This window comes from Megascapheus bottae, chromosome 7 (assembly GCF_031878675.1).
Source record: "Megascapheus bottae isolate mThoBot1 chromosome 7, mThoBot2.hap1, whole genome shotgun sequence".
NCBI lineage: Eukaryota > Metazoa > Chordata > Mammalia > Rodentia > Geomyidae > Megascapheus > Megascapheus bottae.
Window position 1 is genome coordinate 20,656,686 of NC_143515.1, and position 16,948 is coordinate 20,673,633.

The following is a 16,948-nucleotide window of genomic DNA, read 5'->3' on the forward strand; positions in this document are numbered from 1 at the left end:
CTGCACCCACCAGGTCATTTGCATATTGCTCCCAGGGGAGGAGCTTCCTTGCAAGTCCCACATAAGAGCTCAGCTCTCAGCTTGCCTGCACTGAGCAGCACTGCTTCCTGTCAAAATGAGGTGCCCTGCTCAGCTCCTGGGGCTGCTCATGCTCTGGGATCCCAGGTAAGAGCACAGTGGAGCTGGGGAAGGGGCTGGGGAGGGGCTGAGCTTTGTGTCCACAGCTCCCCGTGTGTGCTGTGTCCATAAGAACCTACTGTGATACATGGATCTGTGAGAGGAAGATTCCAGAAAGAGCAAGGACATGTGCTCTGCTTAGGACCACATAATAGGATCGTGCTGTGCAAATTTGAGATGAGAGTTTCTCATGATTTATTAGCATCAGTGTGTTGTGCGTGTGTGTGTGTGTGTGTGTGTGTGTGTGTGTGTGTGTGTGATTTATTGAACAGTTTGGTTCATAAAACCTCCTTAAAAATTTATAGTGTGAAATAAATTAAGAAAGAAGTTTGAAATTAATCCTGTCCTCTTCTCTATTTTAGGATCCAGTGGAGATGCTGTATTGACTCAGACTCCAGTCTCAATGCCTGTCACCCTGGGAGAGGCAGCCTCCATCTCCTGCAGGTCTAGTGAGAGCCCCCTGCATAGTAATGGAAACACCTATTTGCATTGGTACCTGCAGAAGCCAGGCCAGTCTCCACAACTCCTGATCTATAAGGTTTCCAACAGATTTACTGGGGTCTCAGACAGATTCAGTGGCAGTGGGTCAGGCACAGATTTCACACTGAAAATCAGCAGGGTGGAGACTGAGGATGTTGGAGTTTATTACTGTGGGCAAAGTACATATTGGCCTCCCACAGTGATACAGCCCTGAACAAAAACCACCCTGCTGGAGGTGGCACAGCTGTCACAAGTAGCTTGTTTGGGGAGCAGCACAGAAACTTTTCTGAGTAAATGTGAGAGCAAGGAGCTCTCAGCTCAATAAATCACAGTTGAGCTCAGAGTACCATGAGTGGCTCTGCTACCTGAAATGGGGCAACAGCCATGACATGGCACAGGCAGCAGGAGAATAAATGTGGTTCATTCAGCTTCTGATGATATCATAGATCATGATATAATTGATTAAATCCTCATTGAGATCCTATCTTCTTTTATATCTTGTATTAATTGGATTTGAGTACCACTAATTGGGACAATATTTAGCATTATTAAGAAGTGTTTTTAAAATAATTCTCTCCTTAGGCTGAGGTGCTGGGATTTATCAGCTCAATTTTAGCTTCAGCTATACTGTGAATTTGAGTCCTGTCCTTGTTAAATGATGAAACTCATTCAAAATCAAAACAAAACAAATGTGGGCAATGATTAATATTATGGTGTTTATTTCTGTTATTTTGTCATAGCCACTGAGATAAATAACTACCACAACCTTATGTATGTCAGCCATAAGGGAGGCATTAATGCCATCAGATTTTAATTCAAGAAAGAACTTCTGCTGGAGACCAGTCTTGGGAGAACACATTATTTTGTGATCATAACAACAGAGAGAGAGAGAGAGAGAGAGAGAGAGAGAGAGAGAGAGAGAGAGAGAGAGAGAGAGAGAGAGAGAGAGAGAGAGAGAGAGGGAGAGGGAGAGGGAGAGGGAGAGGGAGAGGGAGAGGGAGAGGGAGAGGGAGAGGGAGAGGGAGAGGGAGAGGGAGAGGGAGAGACAGAGACAGAGACAGAGGGAGGGAGGGGGAGGGAGAGAGGAGGCTCATTTTAACCTTATTAACTCTTATCAGTGCAGAGCCTGTTGGGATGGGGCTATGGTCCTAAGAAAAATTTGTATAGAGCAATGGCTGGAAAAAATGCTCACAGGTTCAAATGCACAATATGTCAAATACCAGTGGGTGTGAAAATACTAGAATGTTGGCAGTTGTCACAAGTAGTTACAAAGCCATTTGAAATTTCCTCATCTGGTGGAATCTTGTGTCTTATAAACAATTTGTTGCAAAGAAGTTTCGTAGACTTGCTCAAAAAGTACACAACTTGAGTTAAATATTGCAAAAGAAAAAAATACTTGCATTTTATTGTTAAAAATAAGTGTATTTTCCTGTTTCCAGCCACCTACTTCCTCTATTTAGGACTTACCTTCTCCCTCCACAGACATAGTAGAGTAAGCAGCCTTCTACACTGCTTTTCCTTATGGAGCAGTGACAGGGGCTCAAGAGTAGCGAGACCTGTGTCCATGATAGCCATTCCCCACCCAACAAAACATCAACACTGAGAGCTGTGAAACACATTACTCTAGAGGAGGCCCTGCAGAACCTCTGTGGTTAGTGTCATGGAGACAGAATACACAGCACCTGATGACCAGAAGACACAGCAGCACCTGCATCACTGAGGGCAGAGCAGAGACAGAGCCAAAGCCCATGTTACAGATGCCATTACAAGTTAAGATGTCATTATACTATGTTTTATCCATATTGTTTCTTGCTAGACCTGGGTCTTGAACTCAGGGCCTGAGCACTGTCCTTGAATACATTTTGCTCAAGGTTAGTGCTCTACCGCTTGAGGCACAGCACCACTTCTCGCTTTTCCTGTGTATGTGGTACCAAGGAATTGAACCCAAGTCTTCGTGCATGCTAAGTGAGCACTCTACCACTAGGCTAAGCTCCCGGTCCTTCATATTTCTGAAGTGTTTATTTTTAAAGAAATGTTTTAAGCCCAATTATATTATGCCAGGAAATGGAGATCCTTTTCAACGTTAATGTAGATGATGATGTATTAAAGGAGGCAATTTTGACACTATGTTATTATATAAAGAATGAAAATGCTGTCATCCAAGAAAATACAAGCTCACATGATATAGTCATTTATCAGAACTCATCTTAGTTTTTATTCTAAAAATAATCATTTTTTTTGAAAATATGTCCCATAGTTTCTGATTAAAATGATAGTGTAAAACATTGGAGCTAGTTATTTTCATTACAACTGCACATCAGGCCATATTCACCACAAAAAGATATTTAGCTTAGTAGGACACAAACCCAGTGAAATTATCTTTTCTGGTCAGATTCTTTTTAATGCAATTAATTGGATTCTATGGTTATTATCATTGTGTATTTTCCAGAAGAAAATAAAAGAAAAATATATAAGAAGAATTTGGCAATACAGTTCTTCAAAATATGTATCTGTATAAAATTACAGTGTGAGAATAAACATCCAAGTTGTGCTGATTTCACTTCATTACTATATGAAATGTGAGGACTATGCACATACGTCTTTGGGCTAGATATATGAACCAAACTTCAAAGCTGTAATATACTGGAAATAGATTTATGTCAGTAATAGACTATTCCACTAGTCTATTTTCAATAGCATAGAATATAAGCAGACGATTAGTAATGAAAAGTATGGTAGCATTATTTCTTTAAAAGAAGAGACCAGTTAGATAGTCAAGACAAAGTATATCTGCCACCAATTGCATGTCATACATTTTTTCTCATGGCACATTCTTTATGTGATAACTATGTATTAGTCCAAAATGTCTTAATATTTTTAAAAACAATAGAGAAGTTCAAATGAGTTTTACTAATGAAAAAGCTTGAGCATCCAGTAATTTGTCTTAGTGGTAGAGTGTTTGCCTAGAATGCACAAAGACCCAGGTTCAATTCCTCAGTACCACATAAATAGAAAAGCAGGAAGTGGTGCTGTGGTTCAAGTGGTAGAGCTCTAGCCTTGAGAAAGCCCAAAGACAGAGCCCAGGACCTGAGTTCAAGCCCAGATCAGGCAAAAAAAAAATGTGGCAAGGAGCATAGCCTAGTGGTAGAGTGCTTACCTAGCATACAGGAAACCCTGAGTTCAATTCCTTTGTACCACATACACAGAAAATGCCAGAAATGGCTCTGAGGCTCAAGTGCCAGAGTGCTAGCCTTGAGCAAAAAGTTTCCAAGGACACTGAGTTCAAGCTACTGGAATTACCTGTATCCCTGATAATCTAGGACAAAAAGCGATCACTAAAGGAAGGAGTTGTGTCCATGAGTGAGTATATATTCGGGGAGAAGTAATGTAAGAAGGAAATGAATGTTAAGAAGGAGGGGAGAAGGAGAAATCAGTCATAAAATACAATGCACATCCTTTAGAATTAAGAACATTGAGGAAAGAGCTGAGTTGAGGAGGGATGAAACAGAATCAACAGAGGGGTAATATTGAACAACATGCATTGTGTTCTGTTTGTTGGATGGCAATTCCTTTATACAGTTACTTACAGATAATTTTTAAAAGAAAAATCATATAGGTAGAAATGTATTCCATGGCATCAGTGTCCTTGGAAGAAAAGGTATATGGGATCCTCAGACTGCTTACAGACACCCAGCTTCTTGAGAACATGCTAAGAAAGAGAACCATCAGCACAGTCATCTTCTGGACATCCCTAACCTCCAGAAACTTGGGAAAAGAAACTCCAGTTGATGAGTAAACCTTGCTTCAGCTATTTTCATTCATTTTGGCAGCCTCAACAAATGAATATACCAAAGCAGCTCCCTGTGATCGGGACACACTTTTGTGTCAATTTTGGACACGGAGTCCTTAACGTTGTCCCTATTGCTCCTGCTGCCCTGCCGTGGGTAAGGAAGAAGGAGTCAGGTTCCATCTTCATTGTGTGTGCCTTGAGCATTGTGTGTGTGGATGAAGATGTTTGCCTGCTTGGTTATTGGAACAGAATGGCATTTTTAATTAAGCATGCTTTGTGAAGAATGAGGCATGCGATGCATGATGGTTATGAGTTTTCTTTTCCTGCCTTTGGGAATGGAAAAACAATGCTTTGTTCCTTTATTTTCTCTTGACCCAAATGGTCATTCACATAGAACTATCATTAAGGAATAGAAAATCTATTTTCTGAGTCACAGAGAGAGTAATGGATCCCTTTACAAAAGACACCACAGACTGGTTAAACCTTGTGAACTTCAGGGAAAAATAGAGTCTCTGTAGTCACATACATACAACCAGGTGTGCCCTGGGTCCTGTGGGACTCGGAGCCTGCGCTGGGTGATATACAGAAATGATCCATCTCTGAAGCTGCGCCCAGCTGTGAAAAGGCCTTGATGATTTGCATGTGTCCAGAGCACAGCCCCTTTACCAAAGATATCTCAATAGACTGCTCACCCCTTGTACAGAAGTCAGTGCCAATCACCATACAGCATGGACATGAGGGCCCCTGCTCAGCTTCTGGGACTTCTGCCTCTCAGTTAAGGACAGCAGTAGAAATTTTCTCAGTTCAATGTAGTCAGTACTGCCTGGATTTTCATGGAAATTCTTTCCAAACATGATTGTTTTCATGTGTCTGATCTCTGGTTCCAGATGTGACATCCAGATGACCCAGTCTCCAGCTCTCCTGTCTGCATCTCTAGGAGACAGCATCTCTATCACTTGCAGATCCAGTCAGACAATTAATAGATTGTTAGCTTGGTACCAGCAGAAAATAGGGGAAGCACCTACACTTCTGCTCTATGAAGCATCCAGCTTGCAGTCTGGGGTCCCATCCAGGTTAAGTGGCAATGGATCTGGAACAGATTATTCTCTCACCATCAGCAGCCTGCAGCCTGAAGATGCGCCACTTATTACTGTCAACAGCATAATAGTTGGCCTCCCACAATGATACAAGTCATAACATAAACCTCCCAGGAAAGCAGCAGTGAAAGACTTCTCTGTCTCAGCTGGTTTTTCTGTTTTGTTTAGTTCTATATTTTTTTCATATTTACCCATGTTTGGGAGGCTACTAGAAGAGTTTTATAGGAGCCAAGAAGGCATCTCTTCATGCTGTTTTTTTCCCTTTCACATTCTCAGCATGACAAACATGGCAATTCCCTTTCTGATATAGAAGAAAGAACATTTTATTTGATAACTCTGAGTTACCATTTCATTAGGAATTGTACGTTAGACAGAAGCTAGCCAGGATACTCTGAGCAAGAATTGTATCTATACAGAGAATTAGGAACTAAACTGTAGCTTTTAATATACTGATGTAGCAAGAGAAGTCAATAGAATCAATACTTTATCTGATGCTTCCCCATAATGCAGGTGTTCTTTTATAGGCTAGATGGTCTTTCCTGTAGGAATATCCAGGGAGAGGTTATAGGTGGTCTCCCTTGTCAGGCACCCCTTGGTTCTCAAGTCCTCACCAGTATTCATATGTCTGATTGCTCACTTTAGTATATATTAAATCATGTTCTGGTTTCTAAATCTCTAAAAAGAACCCCTTCACAAGCACCTCTTTGTAAAAAGTGTGAAAAGAGTAGAGAATCTGGGCTATATGCTTGTGAAATCAATCCCAAAACAGAAGCCGACCCCCATGTTTATGAACAGCCTTCATCACAGCATGTTGACATACAAGGAGCTTTATCTGAATTACAAAGCTGGAGTTTCAAAGTAAGGAACCACAACTGGGAATTATAGAGCATGTAAATGTATATTATTGTAATTGAACTTGAAAAAAAATAGCACAACTGTGGATTTTCCTTCCAGAATGAGATAACATAGGAAGACATAGGAATAGCCACGAGAAAAGGAAGGTCACATGATTGAAATCAGCTATTTGGTATAATACCCAGTCTGGCTCATGTGTTGAGCTGGAGATCCCCAGTGGAGTTGACCTTACACCATGAACCAGGTCGGTTTTTTTTTTAGTTTTATTTTATTGTCAGGGTCATGCATAGAGAAATTACAATTACATTCATAATATAGAGAATTCATTACTTCTTGAACATCATTATACTTTCCTATGTTTTACTTCTACTTTCCCTCCCCCCCACGCACTCCTGAATCATAAATTCAGGAAATTGTTAATTTCCAACATATTGTCCTATGAATATCGCTATTACATTAGATCACCCTTTGTCCTTTGTCTCATCACCTTGTTGTTCCCCTTCCTTTCCCTAATTCAAATGTACAAATAAACAGATATACAATATGTCATATACCAAAGTCAGATACAACAGGGGGATAAACCATAAGGGGAAACAACAACAGCAAAAAGAGTAAAATATAAGTTCATGCTGGCATGGATGGTAGCTCACTTCTATAATTTCAGGAGGCTGAGATGTAAGGATCGAGGTTCAAATCCAGCCTAGACACAACAAAGCCTGTGAGATTCTTATCTCCAATTAATCACTAGGAAACTGGAAGTGGTACTGTGGCTCAAGGGATAGGGCACAGCCTTGAGCTGAAGAGCATAGGGACAATGCCCTGGTCCAGATTTCAATTCCCAAGACTAACAAATATAATAATAATAAGTTTGCATAGTATGTTAAAAACAACAACCACAAGAATAAATCTCTTGTTTCCCTCTCTGGGAGTTCATTTCCCTGAGCCTAATACTATGTGGCCATATACCCATAACTTTTGAGATAGTGCACTCCTCAGCTACGAAAATCTTAGACACATAATGATTATTACAAATGAAGGAGACCATGGAAACTATGTTTCTTTGAGTCTGGCATACTTCACTGAATATGATTTTTTCCATATCTTTCCATCTCCTTATGAATGGGGAAATGTCATCCTTTCTGATGACAGCATAAAATTCCATTGTATATAGGTATCACATCTTCTTGGGCCATTCATCTACTGATGGGCATCTGTGTTGGTTCCATATCTTAGCTATAGTAAATAATGCTGCTATGATCATGGTTGGAAGGTATCTTTAGTATGTCCTTGTTTATGGACATTATGGTAAATGCCCAGGAGTGGGGTTGCTGGGTCATAGGGGAGTTCTATGTTTACTCTTTTGAGGAACTGCCACACTGTTTTCCACAATGGTTGAATAAGTTTTATACTCCCACCAACAGATTAGTAGCGTTTCCTGAACCAGATAGATAGTGAGATGAATTTATTTGGAAATATCTAAGGATTGAAGAGATCTCTGGTCAGATTCTGATGCTACTGAAAGTTTTTGAGGGAGAGCATTAGGCAACACTGTAAGTTACATATGTTTTTTACGGTTTCCTGTTAAAATTCACCTTAGCCCATAGGACAAATTTCTAATCAATGTAGCAGAGTATACTTGAACATCCCAACATTGATTCTGCCAGCATGTGTGAAACAAAGTGATCATTCAAAAGCAACTATGTAGCTAAGATACCAATGACAGGAAATAAACTCAGGGAATGTAAAGATCAGAAGGAAGATGCAATGACACTAATTAACTTGCTGTAGACAAAAGGGAAAATTAGCACATCCCTGCAGAGGAAACCCATGGGACTCATGAGGGTTTAGTATACATTTATAGCTCACTCAATCTCATTCCCCAGTGTACACATCAGTAAACGTCCCATGGAAACTAACCGTCTGCTCTTTTGAAGAATACCACCGGTGCCTAGTCTTCTAAGGTAGTTCACACAACTTCCCCTCCTTGGCTGGGTTATCCTTTCTCTGTCAGAATCTCTCTGACTGAGACAAATCACGTAATTTGGCTAATTTTATTAAAGGCAAGTTGACATATCTACAAAAGTTCATTCTTTCTCAGGAATTTCATGGTATCTGATTTTCATTTGACTCATAATATTCCAATATCATCAAAAAACAATGTCTGAATTTCTTTGTTTTTTTAAAATTTTTATCCTCATTTATCACAACATGTCTAACACTGAGCACTAGGTGAATTAATAAATGCACTTTACATGATTATCCAGAGGTTACCGAAAAAGGAAAAGAAAACTAAATAAGGTTAATAATGCCATCATCAAAATTACATGCAGAGGATAATGAAACTGACTTCTACATTTTGATAATATGCTTGTCAACTTATGCAACTTTAAATATCATACACTTGAAATATATATAGTGAGATACAAATATGTAGATATACTATATAGACATATGAATAAATATGTAGACATGGATAGATAAATAGGTATCTTCTATCATCATCCACTGGGAATGGACTTTGGAGATGATTCAGGATCCTGGGATCTGTGATTTGTTCAGGCAGAACTGTTTTCCCAGGTTCAGAAAATGCAGTGAGACACAAACCTTGCTGGTAGAACTCTGAAGAAAATGAATAATCAATTGTATAGCAAACAGAGCCTGATATTCCAGGCCCCCCCTCAAACAAATGTGTCTTATATTTCATCTTCTCTGGAACTAGATCCTGTCAAACTTCGTGCTGGTAAGATCCCTTGAAGTTTGTCCCTAAAAATGCTGCAAGAGGACCACACCCAGATTTTATTCATCTGCATTCATTCATCAATAATACTCTCAGGGTCCCAATGCTGAAGAGTACGGATGTTGAAAGGAAAGCTAGCTCCCCTTATACTATTGCTGAACTGGGCTGGGACATCCAGGGAAAAGACACAGATGTGACACATGAGGTCTTCAAGTCTAAGTCCAAGTCTTGCACAGATCCAGCATGTTTCTAGAGGGACATATGCATTGTCTTGATAAGAGATCCAGACCCCAAGCTACTGTCTGGGTCAGGTTTGTAAATCCCCTGGCTGATAAAGAGTAAAATATAAAAGTAGAATTTACACTGCAATGCAAACACATACATTGTCCATCAGTGGGATTCTTTGAGCAAATGTTTCTGTTATCTAATAAGGCCTTCATGCTTCTGTGCTGTGGGAAATACCACATGGATTTAAATTAAGAAAACAGGTAGTCAGTAGAATCCTGGACATTAGAATGGACCCTCAGTAGGAGATGTGAATGAATCAATGGAAATCATGGACTTATAATTTTTGTTCTAAATTGAATAAGCAATAGACTGCTGTAGCAGTCATTTACTGTAAGAACCATGAATACATTTACCATGAAATGACAGAAAAGATTATTATCTATATATTACCTTTTTATTAAAATGCATCACACAATTTCATGCTCATAAAGAATTTAAAGAGATGGCATTTTTTGTTTTTCCCCCATGAACATTTTATAAGAATGAGTTGGCTCTAATTTCCTATACTTATTACACTGTTATCTGTGATTTCTACAGAGATATGACCCTGAATAATCTCACTTTAAGAATGAGACACATGTCTCCCGTGAGTGTGTTTTCTACGATGCATTGCAGTAATAGTCTTTCAGATAGATTCTGTGATGGAATGGCCTCAAAGAACATTGTCTCCAGAGAAATCCATGCTACCTAGCCTTGGCTTGGACACAGTGGGAACTAGGGACTGTGTGGAGTTGATGAGATGAGCTAGCCCTGCAGCCACCCCTACTTCTATTCAGCCCCTGCTCATTTGCATGCACATAGAGCACAACCCACTGCCCTGAGCACTTCTTCAAAGTCTGCCCACACCCTGGGCAGCAGTCAGCCCAGTCAGCACACAGCATGGACATGAGGACCCCTGTTCAGCTTCTGGTGCTCCTGCTGCTCTGCCTCCCAGGTAAGGGAGGAAAGTACTAAGGGTATATTCAGTTTAATGGGTTTGATTACTGCTGTCTGGTGTTTGTGGACTCATTTTATAGCATTCTTAATTGTATAGCTCTTTGTTATGTTTCCTATGCCAGATGCCAGATGTGACATCCAGATGACCCAGTCTGCATCCTCCTTATCTGCTTCTCCAGGAGACAGAGTCACCATCAATTGCAAGGCCAGTCAGGGCATTAACAGAGGATTAGCCTGGTATCAACAGACACCAGGGAAAGCTCCTAAGCCTCTGATATATGGAGCATCCAGTTTGGAGTCTGGAGTCCCATCCAGGTTCAGTGGCAGTGGATCTGGCTCAGATTACTCTCTCACCATCAGCAGCCTGCAGCCTGAAGATGCTGCCACTTATTACTGTCAACAGTATTATAGTTGGCCTCCCACAGTGATACAAGTCATAACAAAAACCTCCCAGGGAAGCAGAAGTGAGAGGCTGGGCTACCCCATCTGCTCCTCCTGCTGCCTCCACCTGCTGACAGTGCATCTCAGATATAGCCTGGCTCTCAACATAACTACAGGTGTAGGTTGGAGCTTCCAAGGAGGCTCCTCAGTACTCTCTCTTTCAGCCTCCTAAGCCACAGAAGCACAGACAGGGCCATGTTTCTTCTGATACAAAGGTTCCTTTGGGATTCACATAAGTGAACACAAGCCAGCTTCTCAGTATCTAGACTGCTGGAGAACTTGCATGTAGGAGTGTGGGATTCTCTGGTTCCATGAAGCTGTCCTAGGGTTTGGGCCACATAATCTTGTGATTCTCCACCCTGGGCAAAAAGCCAGTGTGGGCCAATGAAGTTTTTGTCTACTCAACAACCTCTCCAGGGGATTCTCCATGCCTCACCTCTATTCAGATATCAGCCTGCTTATGTCAATCTCACAGAAGAAGGCCTGAGGACATGACTCTGGAAGAAACAAGAGCATAAACAGGTATTTCAGAAATGCAACCATAATGATCATAGTGATGGATTAAGATAAATTGTCACATCGGCCCCAACTCTTCAAATTCCCACACTTATAATACGTGTATGCGTGAATATGAAGTCATAGAAAAAAAATGGAGCACCCTCATTAAATCTTGTAGGAAACTAATAAGGTAGGATTTGTGTGAAACGTTATCTGTTGTCCATGATCTTACACGCAATAACCATTGAAAGAATGTTCTGAAAGAGCCGCGGAGACCCGCACCCAAGGACGCACACACGGACCACTGGATGCAATGAGCAAGAGGGTTTTATTCGAGCATGCTCGGGCTCCCAGGTACACGTGACCTCGAGATCCGCAAGGTTCGGGTCAGTGGCTGAGAGCCCCGAACTGTCCTGGGGCTGGTTTTTTTATAGGTCCACACACTCCGTTACAGCAGAGCCCGCGCTTCTTTAGCCAATAAGTTTAAAGCATTACAACAAGGTCTGCACGCAGGCAGCCAATAATTTTAGAACAAACCATACAATTTGACCAATCACCATTTAGATAGTGTTCGTGCTAAGTTGCACATCTCTGGCCCCTGGTATGAGGAAACAATCCTTGGTATGAGGAAACAATCCGTGGTATTCAGCAAGATGTGAGCTCTTGCTTTGGAGGGTGAGGGGCTCTTGCTGCAATCCATTTTTACTACTAAGGGAAAAGGGTAGGTTTAGGCTTTACACAAGTTTTTGCCCAGTTATGAAAGGCACGGGCATTAGCAAGACATGCTTACAAACTATTCTATGACCTCCTGGTTCTGATTAATTTTTAGTGACCATGTACAAGTGACTGTTGGATATGGCTTTCCACATTGTGTCCCCATAGTGTCTCTCCACACAGGAATACTTGTTTGGTTGCTGGACTTGAAATCAGGTCCTGGGCACTGTCCCTCAGCTCTTCAGCTTAAGGCTAGAACCCTGCCACTTCAGTCCCGAACTCAGGGCTTGAGTGCCGCTCCCCAGCTCTGCAGCTCAAGGCTTGCACTCTGCCACTGTGAGTCCCGAGCTTGGTGCTTGAGTGCTGTAGCTAGCACTCAGTCACTTAGAGCTCCAAAGCAACTCTGCCTTAATGGCACTCCCCTGTCAGATTAGACACCACAGTCTCACAGGGACTGACTGTTTCGCCCGGGCTGGCTCAGAACTGCGGCTTTCAGATCAATGAGTCCTACAAAAAGGCCACTTTACTCCAATTTAGAAATGACAAAGTGGTCAACATAGAAATAGTTTCCAAGCATGATCTTACCTGGAACTTGGTAATAGTCAAAGAATACAAAAGTAAGCTAAGTAACAATCAAAATACAGGAATAGGCTAAATCCCAGGTTTACACCCATCAGGTGGTTGAATGAGATAAGATAAGGATTAGGGAGCTTCCCAAGCTGGGGGAACTGACGGGAAGTTCTCATTCAACTGTCAAGGAGTAGTTTTATGGCCCGCAGGCTCCAATTCCTTAGTTAGCAAAACACCTGGTTATAAGCATGAGCTAAAACTTAGAGTGGCAGTCCTATGATTCCGACTTAGGGTCTTTCAGTTCTAGACAAAATAATTCAGAAGCAAAACAACATCGAAACACCAAAGACTTGAAAAATCAGTAGGAAATTCTTGGTTTAAGAATTCTTTTCTTACTGATTTTCAGAAGCATTGTAATTGGATGCAATCATACTCATCATTTCTTGCTGTTACTTCTGGGCAATTGGAAATCTCTTCACAAGTGTTTTTCCCTTCAAACATTTCCTCTAGTTTTCATAGAGTACTTTCGAAGTTTCAGGTCACCCTTTATAATCATGAATGCAATTTACATTTTTAATTTTTTTTCAATTTACACTTTTTAATGATGTGTTTAGGGAAGTGGATTTAGTCTTCTCTGTGTCCCAGCAGGAATTTTTGAAGAGTCTCTTTTCCCCAGGAAACGTTTTTGAAACTTGGAGTAAAATTCAGAGGGCTATAGTTGGTGGGTTTATTTCTGGGTCTTCTTCTTTTTCTCTTAGCCTACAGGTAGCACAAGTTTTCAGAGAAATTTAATCCTGGGGAAATTAATGCCAGTGAAATAAATGATTCTTAGGTGCACCTGTATGAGCTGGTTGCCTGGAGGTGTACCATTTTCTCAAAGGAAAGGTTTGCACAGGAGTTCACTTTCAGATTCTTGCAAACTTTATATTGATGTTTAGTCAATTCTTGATATGATCTCAAAGTGTCCTATTTCCCTGACACAAAGCTTCAGGCTACTTGTGCTGAAATGAGGCCTACTTTAGCCTCAACTTTCCACAGGCAACTCTGACCAAACTTCACTTTGTTCCAGGTGGTTCAGCTCTTCATTTTGTTCTGGATTTTCAGTACAAATCTAGCTAAAGGACATTTAAGACAATTCTTTCCAGATCCTTTCTTATCCATAAACTATCCTGTTTTCTCAAGTCCCTTCCCAAGATTTTCTTTACTAACTCTTCTCTTTCTTTTTCTTTATTTTACTATAGCCCTCATTTATAGTTAGCACTTCTCACCTCTAGGCTGTTCAGCACTGAATGAAAAATTCCCTTAACCCAGCCAGAGGCACCATGATGGCTACAAAAACCTAAGGGAATTTGAACTTTACACAGATTAAATGTCTGACCACCAATGTTTTCAAAGCAATCTATGAAGCAGCTGTGGGGCAGTAGAGTTAATCAGGATAGAATGTGAAGCAGCAGCCTTGTCTCTCTGCAGCTCCAATGGAATGTCACACCTCCTGCTGGGTCACCTGCAAATGTCTGCACAGACTGGTTAAAGAAGCTTCACTTAATGTCAGACTTTGGTGAATTCTCCCAATGATTTCTTGGTTGCTTTACCTGAGCACACTCGTTTTTGCAGGCTGGCACTCCATTGGTTTTTAGGACAATATAGGGTTGAGATTCCAAAGTAATATCAGGGTAACAACTTTTAGTAAAAGATTTCTTTAAAAGAGTCTAGGATTCTCTAGACAGGTATAGAAGATTTGAACCTATAGCCATTTCCCACAAGTGCAATATCCACTCTTGCCCATCTGTTACTGCTGTTTCCCATGCATCTAACTTATTTTCTCTTACTTTACAAAAATGACTCTGGTCTCTTCATCTTAAGGGGGTTGATGGGCGAAGATCCATCTTCTATAACTTCTTCAAGCTGACTCAGGGGCATTGTCTCTATACCTAGCCAGGGACCCTAAAAGCTTAGCCTATTTTACCAAGAGGTTACCAGGATTAGATAGTAGGAACAATATTTTACTCTAAATTGATCATATAAAACTTACAACAACTGCACAAACCTTTTCTTTAGCTACAACAGTGTCGTTTACTTAGCACCCATTTACAAAGGCATTTTCTTGATTGTCTGGGGAAACTTAATCTCTGTGTCCCTAACAATGCTTCAGTTGTCAGAGTAGGCCTAAATAGATCAATAGGGACACAGTCTCAGGACCACAAACTTTCCTGAATTCGTGTCTGGTGGCCCCCATGGGTTGCATAAACCAGTATTTGCCTGATTCTTCTGATAATAAAAATGGGGAATTCTGAAGCTGTTTCTGTATCAATTTTAGTAGCTCCACTTGTTTTTTCTGCCAATAGGCCACTGCTCCACCCATACATGGTTGTGTGATTTCCAAGTTAACTGTGGCCCCTAAAATTGGGGGAGCAGTTTTATGCCAATTTTCTCATAAACAATGTAATCCTCATAGAATGTGACATTCATATCTTGTCTCTCCATAGAGATTATTGGGCAGGTCATCTTTAAGAACAGGGGCTGAATGGCTCTCACCAGGGCAGGGGGAGTGGTGCTTGCTATTTGCTAAGAAGCTGCTAGGCTGCTTAAGCCATGGAGCTGGGGCCTGCAGAGTTTCTAAGAGGTGGGAAATTAAGGCCTGGGAGGAGATCTGAATTCCAGGGAGGCATTGTTGTTGCAACTGACCTCAGCTTCATCATAAGAGGCCATTTTCCTCTGTGAAAACTGTCTCCTCAAAAGTATTGCTCATACATGATTGTCTTCTAGTGTTGAAGAGTATTCAAGGTGGTAGGCATTGTTTCAAACATTTGTTCTATAAAAAAAGGGGATTCCTGAGGGATGGACTTCCCATCCCAGGAAATAAAGGGTACTGAGGGGCATAAGGGAAACTGCATAGAGAACCCACCAGGATAAGTGGGAGGTCTGCTGTCATTTTGTTGTTTGAGACCAATCAGGGGTGCATAAATTTGCTGGCCTGTGACTTTATTTACAGGGGCAGCAGAGCACTCCCCCAGGGGCCCCTAGTATGCACCCCTTTCTGACACTGCCAGACTACATTCTCCCAGGTGGACTCCTCCTGCCCTGCAAGAATTCAGCATTCTAATTACATCAAAGCAGGTTTAAACAAGTGAGTCAATATAACCTGTGAAAAAGATTTTTGAAAAATACTTTCATTAAGAAAAAAATCAAGAAAAATATTTGAAATCAATTTTTGATTGCCCAAGTATAATGGTATTTGAAGTACAATTTGATGTTTGGGTATGTGTATACATTGTGCAGTGATCTAATTGATCATTGATTAGCAGTTAGTTCATCAACTTAAACATTTATCAAGTTCTTATAATCAGAGAATTTTTTTTCTTCTAGAAAGGAGATACTAAAAAAATTTATTTCAGCTTACCTGTTAACAGCGCATCATACATTTCAATTTAATAATCAGAAAAGTAATTTCTGATAAATTTGATAATATAAAATTCATAATAATTTTACAATAACCTTGTTTTACCCATTGAAAATAGTATGGAATCATGATTATTTAGGAAATATTTTAGTAAATATGAAGATAAAAATAATAAAGACAGTGTGCCCCTGTTTGGGAAGGTTTGGACATTAATATTTTTTGTATATTGCTTGAACTCACAGTGTTATTTCTACCTGAGTTTAAATAAAACCACACAGAAAAATAAAAATATGAAAACATGTCAATAATTGAAACACATTTAAGATAATTATGGAGCTATATAACAGGCACAGTTATATAGTGACATATATTACTTTAATATTTACCAGATTAACCAGAAGTGTGCCTTCCATATACCATGTGGATGTACTGAGAGACATAAATTCATATGTATTAAAATACATTTTTATGTATGGAAATGTGTATGGAAGGGAGGAGTTGGATTGGGAAGGATAAGGCACTGAGGCCAAAGTGGTGACTTAAATCAAGATGCTTTGTACTTATAAACTGTCATGTTTAATGGTAACCTTTTTGTATGATTACTTATAAATTACTCAAAAAAGAATTGAAAACAAGAAATGTGTATGGAGTTCTCACTTGTGCACACTCTCATCTCTTTCCACAGGGTCTTTGTATTTTGAATTGAGTCTACCCTCCCTTCTAACTCATATGAAATTAGAACAAGTCACATGGAATTCAGAATATTCACAGGAAAGTAGAGAGGGAGAGGAATGCTGGGAAATGTCCTTCCTGAAGATACTGAGATGAGAGGAGTTCACAGCTGATGACCCAGTGAGGTCATGGCCAAATTCTCAGAATATGTACAGAAAGACATTGTCCAAGACCATTGTCACCCGTGTATCTTCTAGCCAGCAACTTGCAACCATAGCTGTAAGGAAAATGGA